Source organism: Mustela erminea, chromosome 14, assembly GCF_009829155.1.
Source record: "Mustela erminea isolate mMusErm1 chromosome 14, mMusErm1.Pri, whole genome shotgun sequence".
In the NCBI taxonomy this organism is placed as follows: Eukaryota; Metazoa; Chordata; class Mammalia; order Carnivora; family Mustelidae; genus Mustela; species Mustela erminea.
In genome coordinates, this window is record NC_045627.1 from 85,660,048 (window position 1) to 85,668,401 (window position 8,354).

The 8,354-nt window shown below is 37.6% G+C and overlaps 1 non-coding gene across 1 annotated transcript; it reads right to left on the reverse strand.

The window, feature by feature from the left end:
- Nucleotides 1-1,702: 1,702 nt before the first annotated feature.
- LOC116573802 lies at nucleotides 1,703-1,810 on the reverse strand. Its single transcript, XR_004279011.1, has one exon. It is a non-coding gene; the product is annotated as a U6 spliceosomal RNA (small nuclear RNA).
- Nucleotides 1,811-8,354: the final 6,544 nt, after the last annotated feature.

Below are 8,354 nucleotides of genomic sequence, written 5' to 3' on the forward strand. Positions count from 1 at the left end.
GATCATACAGTATTTGTCTTTCTTTGACTTATTTCACTTAGCATAATGCCCTCAAGGTCAGTCCTTGTTGCTGCAAATGGCAGGATTTCCATCTTTTTTTATGGCTGAGTAGTATTCCATTGTATATTTACATACACATTCACCCAACAATAGACACTTAGATTGCTTCCATGTCTTAGCTATTGTAAATAACGTTGCAATGAACATGGGGGTGCATGTATCTTTTTTCAGTTAGTATTTTAATTTCCTTTGGATAAATTTCCAGACGTGGAATTGCTGCATCATATGATAGATCTACTTTTTTAAATTTTTTGAGGAAACTCCACACCGTTTTCCATAATGGCTGCACCAATTTACATTCCCATTAACAGTGCATGAGGGTTCCTTTTTCTCCACATCTTCAACAACACTTACTTGCTTTCGTTTTGATAATAGTCATTCTAACAGATGGGAGGTGATATCTCACTGTGGTTTTGATTTACATTTCCCAAATTGTTTTTGCTCCTTCTTACTCAACTTTGGGATGCTTTTAGATCTACAGAAGGAAAGAAAAGTAGAACTCAGAAAGCTCATCGGTGAACATCTGACCAGTATTGAACGTACTTGCCACACGGAAGATTTAAGTGCTGAATCACAGATGGGTGTTGAATGTTATAATTCTGATTGTTACACTAAACACTTCCCATTTTAAGCCCAAGCACTTTATTTTCCTTAACTAATTTTCCATTTTTCATTGGCTCCTATTGAGTCTCTTCCCCCACTAAGGTAACTTTTGATTTCAATATTATAGTCAAGATGCTTATCACTAATTGACCTTCTTTAGATATACTGTCTCTGAATTAGAAGATGAAAAACAATTATTTCCACTGATAATTAAAGTACTGAAGTTTGTGAACTGTTTATCTTCTATGTCATAAATAAAAATTGACTCAGTTAAAAAACAGGATAAGCTTTATTAGACCACTTGATATGTTCATGTACATTGTAAAGCCGAGAGCACAAGAAAATCAGAAGCATTTTACAGACAGCTAAATAAAGAACTTTTTCCCTTCCCTTTCATACCTCAACAAAGCACTGGAGTTCTGGAAAATGCTGATATACAGCAATGTTCTTAGGCAAGTCAGAAAATTGGCAGATACTTCCTAATTAAGAAGAAAGCTCAATATGTCTGGAATCAAGTATAGTAATTTCATACTAGTCTTTCCCTACCCCACATCACACAGGAATGGGGTTCTACATAACACCCTAGTCCTTTGGGTGAGACTCTTCTAGCCCCGCTGTTTTCACTTACCCAGCATGACCTACAAGTACCCACCTTCCTTTCTTTGTTTAACTGACTTTCTCCACTTTGAAGGTCTTGCACTAAGCAACTGTTAGACACAGAGTCCAGAGCTGGTGGCAATTCATATGTACATGAACATATCAAGGGGTCTGAGAAGTCTTGAAGACACCTCTATACCTTTTTAAAACTTTAGTGGATATTAAATGTTAAATATTGCCAGGCACTGTGTTAAATGCTATTCAGGGCAAGGAAGGGAGTCTTGCCTTCAGAGCAATTAACATCCAAGGTAATTTTTGACAAACTGATGAATAATTGACAAATACAAGTTTGTATATTTAAATGATAAGTATATATTTTGAAATGACCACCGCAATCAAGTTAATTAATATCAATTACATCACATAGTTACCTTTTATTTTTTTTAATATAGAACACTCCACAAATTTGCATGTCATCCTTGTGCAGGGCCATGCTAAATAATTTCTGTATCATTCCAGATACAGATTATCTATATAGATGCTGCTGCAGGGACAGTAGTCATTGATTGTTGGCACAAGTCTTAAATTGATTTATGAAGAGATGATTTATGAAGAAATGTAAAAATTTTCTATTAATTATAGACATTTTAGTACACACCCTACAATGCTGTGTTTTCCTTTGCCTTGCCCTCCCAGCTTCCAGTCCCATAAAAGGAATGAAAGACTCGGAATTTAGCTTTAAAGTCATGTTTCTCTGTACATAGAAGTGTGACCATGTCTAAGGTGCCCTGAACCAATTTTTAAACTAAATGACGGGAAGGGGAGGTAGGAAATTTAATATCAATGTTCTATTTTTTCTTTTAAATATATTATTTATTTATTTGACAGAGATCACAAGTAGGTGGAGAGGCAGGCAGAGAGAGAGGAGGAAGCAGGCTCCCTGCTGAGCAGAGAGCCCAATGCGGGGCTGGATCCCAGGACACTGGGATCATGACCTGAGCTGAAGGCAGAGGCTTTAACCCACTGAGTCACCCAGGTGCCCCATCTATTTTTTTTTCTTTAAAATCTTCTTGGGTTAACTTTTATTTCTTAATTGTTTTCTTCTTCCATATTTGTTCTTCTACTTACAGCTAAATAACAAAATGAAATGAAAGTGGAACTATTAAAAAGAAAATAATTAAATTAGGTATTTAGAATACTTAGAATTTTGCTTTATAAAAATATTGTTAAAGCTATTACTCATGTTGAAGTTTTAGTATTCATTAATGTATGTATTTTGTGCAAAATCAGCAAATTCCACATTCCTGGTTTGGCTGTTATACACACAAATTAATGAATGTACTTTAATGAATTTGATTAATATGCAGCAGTTTAAGATCCATTTTGTATTATTAGCCCATGAAATGTTCCTCATTGAATGCTGCTGATTCAGAATGCTGTATTTCCCTGGGAAGGCTGTCTCTCTCTCACACACACAGAGATGCTCTTCACAAATAATGTAAAACTAAGATTTTCATAATTATCATAATTCACTCATTAAGATATTAGCAAACTGTCACAACCACAAAAGATTCTCTATGCATGGAATTTTCCATCTTTTGCCTGTACCCAAGATATACATGCAGTGCCAGTGCCAGAGAATGTTAAATGGAAACCCTACTTCTGCATTTTATTAGCAAATTTTGCAAACTACAAACAGCTTGAGTGTTGTATAAATTTATAGTTGTACTTGCGCATTTGTGATGGTGGTTTTCGGCATGCAAGTTTTATCTAAGAGCTTTTACTTGGAACTGCACAGAGCAATTCCAAAACCTCAAAACTAAAGGAAAATAAAATTGAAGTGCCTTTAGAATTGTGTGATTTATACATTAAAGTATTTATTTTAAAACAAGATTAAAAATACTGCACTCCTAGAAACATTCTCTCCTGGTAGAAGCCACTCGGATGGAAAATTTCATCTATTTCAAACTGATTTTTTGCCTGAATGACTTTCACATATTTTCCTAAAACCTAGTCATGTCAGACGATTTATTCTACCTTAATAATACTGTGCAAGTAGCCAGGAAGATTCAAGTGTTGAAGTGGTAGAAGGCAGTTGGCCAATTAGGTGCTCAACTATATTTTGATTTTCTATGCTTAGACATACTTATTCTTTTCTTACCTTCTGATCCCCTGTTCAGTACTTCTAAATGAGAATTTCTGCGTATTTCTGTCCTAGGAATACGTTGCCAAATTTTAGATATAGAATGCATTTTGGATCAAAATCCCAAATAAGGATAAGGCAGTGAAACCCATTTTCTCACTTTAAGAGGTAATAGAAGGAGCTCAGAATAGTATACAATGGGCACATGTATTTTCAATCTCCACCCCAAGGCACCCCATTGCCCCCTTCACAGTACAGTACCATTTGTGCCATCACGATGTCCCTAGTGATAGGGAGGCTCTGAATCTATTAAAGATGACTGGCCTACAACAGAGCTACAGAGTTGCGATATAAGAAATCATTTTTCAGTGAAATAATTGGCACTTTTTTTCAGATTTTTCTCTCTTAAAAAAGTATTTTTTTGTTGTTGTTCAGTCATTATTGTCATTGACTCATCATCCTCTGGCAACATATATTATTTTTGAAAAATTGATTTTAAAGAAAATAGCACACAAAATATTCTTAACAGAAACAGTTGCTAGGCTGGAAAGTAATTGGAAGTCTCTTCTCTGGTTGAGTTCATACCATGATCTTGAAATAAAAAGACACAGGATGTGGTATATGTCTTAGTTTATGATCTCAGGAAGTATGTGAGAAAGCTATGAAAGTAAATGTAGACTTCGAAATTTGGAATTTGCTTTGGGAAAAGATGACAGTGGTAGCAATGACCAGAGCATTTTCTCCAGGAGTAGCTCTTAGCTATCTTGATTCTAGTCAACAAGTCAAAGAAACTGTCATTATTTTTCTAAATAGCTGGACTGAAAGAAAGAAAACCAACATTCTGGACTAGGTTCTTATCTTGATGCACTGACACTCATGAAGAATTCTTTGAGTGAAGGAATTCGAAGCTTTCCCATGACAGCACTGGCCAGTCCACAAAGAAAGAGGGACTTTGTCCAATAAGCCCTCCCCAAATAACCATGTAACTCATTTTCTGATGATGGAATATTGAAAATGCATAAGTCCTGAGCTTTTCCCTTTGCAACGCCCCATTTGGAAGAAAGAAGTCATCAGAAAAATGGATTCTTTCTTGCTAACCTGACAGATACCATCCAGAGATTAGAAAGAAATAATTTGTCAGTACTGTCAGCCAAATGCTGCGTGGCCCCCATCTATTACTTAAGGTCTATTTTCATTCTACCCAATTCCACGAAGTTTGTTTTATTAAAATGAAAAATGGGATTATGGTGCTCCCTAGAAAGTCATTTTATCTTTTTCCAGCTGTTCAGTGACATATTTTTAACTTTGTACATTCACTTGTTTATAATTATTTAAACTAAAGTTAGTTACTGCACACCTTGTTTACTTGTACCTAGTAGCAAATTTGTAGTGACAGGACAAAGATCACTGAGTACCACTAAGTCTTGCAAAGAAAGCACAATTAATAGCATCCTGTCCCCAGTTTTGGAAAATGTATGTTGTGCATATAACAGTCAGGATTCTATTGTAAATTTTCACTATTTTAGGCCAAAAAAGGTGCTTTACAGGGAATTCAGACTTAAATATTCATTAGAAGGTTGAGAAGAGCAGACTCTCCACTGACCTCCAGGAACAACTCCAAGGACAATTTTGCAGACCCAGGCTTCCAAGGGCACTGAATTAGGAAGCTGCAGCAGCAGTGCCACCCCCAGGATCACTGAAGATCTTGGACTTCAGCTGCTTTCCAGGCATCAGGAGGCCACCACCGCAGTTGTTGGCTCCAGGAATTTGCCACCAAGGCTGCAGTCCACTAAGGAGGCCGCTTCAGGGCCATACTGTGCCTATTCAACCCATGAGAGGAAAATCGAGGTCTCCTGCATCACCCCTTCTCCCTCCCCTGAACTTGGCTCCAGGTACAAGTGCCACAAGCGTGCATCTCATTAGCCAAACCTAAATGGCTTCTTTAGCTGTATGGGAGCCTGGGAAATGAAGGTCTTGTTTTGTTTTAATTTTCTAGTCTTTCCAATCCAGGAAAGCATGCTAATAGGAGGTTAGAACAGAGTTGAGGTAGTTTACCAAATCTACTCCAATACCCAGAGACTCATTTTCTACTACTGGTTAGCCATGCATAAAGTTTGTCATAGTTTCCCATTTTTTAAAAAATTAGTGTAATTCCTTCTTTTATCTTTTTGGAGATCTTACACTAGTTTTCTTAAAGTCATTTCAGATTGTTCTATCACTTCCAATTGTCGGGAGTAAATAGGTCCTGATGTGGTAAGCAGAATAATGTCCTTCTGCAAAGATGTTTATATCCTAATGCTTGGAAACTGTATGTTATACTACATGGCAAAGGAGAATTAAAGTCACAGGTAGAATTAAGGTTGTTAATCAGCTGACTTTAAGACAGAGAGATTATCCTGGATTATCCATGTGGGCCTGATGTAATAACAAGGGTCTTTAAATGTGGAAGGGGGAGGTAGAAGAGTTCAGAGTGTTGCAGAGTAAGAAATACTCATCTCACTGTTGCTGGCTTTAAAGATGGGGAGGAGCCATGAGCCAAGGAATACAGGCAGCCTCTAGAAGCTGGAAAGGGCAAGGCAGTTGATTCTCCCTAGAAAGGAATCAGCCCCGTTAGCACCTAGATTTTAGCCCACTGAGAGCCAGTTCAGACTTCGGAACTACAAACTTGAACAAGTTGGTGTTTTAAGCCACTAAGTTTCGGCTAATTTGTTCAAGCAGCACTAAGAAACCAACACAGCTGATAGTTAAGATTGCTGGCTGCCCTTTTCACTGATATTTTTTTTCTCATGAGCTTTGACATTTTAGCTTGTGGGTTCATCTTGAGTACGGTTTTCTGCTCTGTATACTTGTCTCACTTTATCAACCTGTTTGTGGACACAAGGAAGCTCACTGGGACCCTAGGTTTTAACCTGGTTATTCCATGTCTAGTCTCTATTGGTGCTATCCCAAGGTTAGCCAAGGGGACCAGTGGGAAGCCTGGTCCAAGTGCTGCCACAGTCAGGGAACAGCACTTGGAGCTCTATCTGGCTTGTTTCACATGTTAGAAAGCATGATTAGCCCTTGATTGTATGCAGGAAGTAAAGCACTGGTCCCAGCTTGGCACAGGATGCTCCTGTCCAGGCTGTCCCACAGGAATCAGGTCTTTATTCCCATGTCTGTTTTAGTGTTAAAGCTTTGCAGGTCTCTGGTTCATGACACACTTTTTGCTTTGTAGTTCAGTTTTTGGTCCATCAGGATGTTTAGCTCATTTTATTTTTTAGCATAGCCATACTTTTCAATTTATAATATATATTTGATATATAATGTAATTTGTAAAATACATACAAAATGCTGGTCGCATATTTTGTCATTGCTGTGTTTAGAGCAGAGGGGGGAAATTCCAAGCATTACCTTGACCATAAGACTGCAATATGTAGGTTGTATGATTTTCTGTTTTTTTTTAAGAATTACCTATTCATTTTACAGAGGGAGAGAGCGAATGAGCCAGGGCTGAGTGGCAAGGGGCTGAGGGAGAGAAAATCTGAAACAGGCACGCCACTGAGTCCAGATCCTGATGCAGGGCTCAGTCCCACAACCTTAAGATCATGGCCTGAGCCAAAATCAAGAGTCAGACACCCAACCAACTGAGCCACCCAGGTGCCTCAGATATAGAATTAACATTTCACAGAACACCATGTCCCAGGTTTTCACCGTGTTTTAGCTGAAGAGAAAATATAGTGAGTGGTTAGATATTTCTATTTCTATCAGTGATTTGCTTTCTGCATTCCCAGGGATGTCACTTTCTTCAACAAATAATACCCTTTTGGCAAAGGCTTAGCTGGCTGAAAATTATAAGAGAAAGTTTCATTGTATTGCACTTTAAAGTGGTTGTTCCAGAAATTCATCTTAAAACTTGCTATTTCAGGAAGCTGGCTCAGCTCCTCCACTTTCTCTGGAGTCCATCAATTCCATAAATTGGCTAGGCGTTACTAGAGGATGATTGTTAGGGTCAGGAGGGGGAGGAACAGAACACCAGGTGTTACATTACAAAAGGTGGCATGAGTCCCTGGTTTAGTCATGTACTTTAAGAGTGTGGAAAATAGCTGTTCACAGTTAACACCAGAAGTGCTCATTAAACTGATTTTCTGTTGGGAATGATTCCCCCAAAATGTCTCAGGCTATCAAGTAGCTAAAATTCTATCAGGATTATGATACCCACTGAGTTACAAGTTATAAGAAATGATACTTGAAATAAAGGCTTTGCAGGCAAATTAAAATAGTAATAATTTCAGTTAATGTAATGATATCTTTTTTTAAAATCCCTTAATATCATTCAGCCAAAATTACATATTTGGGGAAAAATGAGCTACTAAAGAAGATTTCCTAATTGTATGTAATATGCCTGAAGGCATATTGCGGATGTAATTCAGATGCCTGGACACAGAGGAAGATGGCTCTGATGATGACATTATGCAATAGAACTACATTTTAGTCACAAACAGTCATAATGTAAAATTATTTCTCAGAGAGAGGAAGCTGGGAGTATGTTACCACTTCCACAGCAAGCTCTATAATCCTGGCTACACTTTGGAGATCATATTTTTACATGTACAGGCTTCTCTGTAAGCCCTTGAACCTTGCAGATCAAATTTTGACATCTAGCATCCCAGTATTTTGCAAGTGATAGCACTTATTTTCCTGAAACTCAATTGTGAATCTTTTGCTTTCTTTGTTTAGTTTATGCCAATGTGGTGTTCCATCAACCAATTCATTTTGGCTTGCCCTTGTCTCTTTTGTGGTCCAAAAAAGCCCAAAGCTGCTTCTTGAGGTGAAAGGAGGCTTACTTAAACCAAGCATGAGTTTAACTACTTACAACTAGAGGTAGCTGGGGTTTAAGAAGGGTTTGGGTTTGTTTGTTTTTTTAATTTTACATTGTTAAGCTATAAGTTATTGTCAAGCAATGTATCAGTTA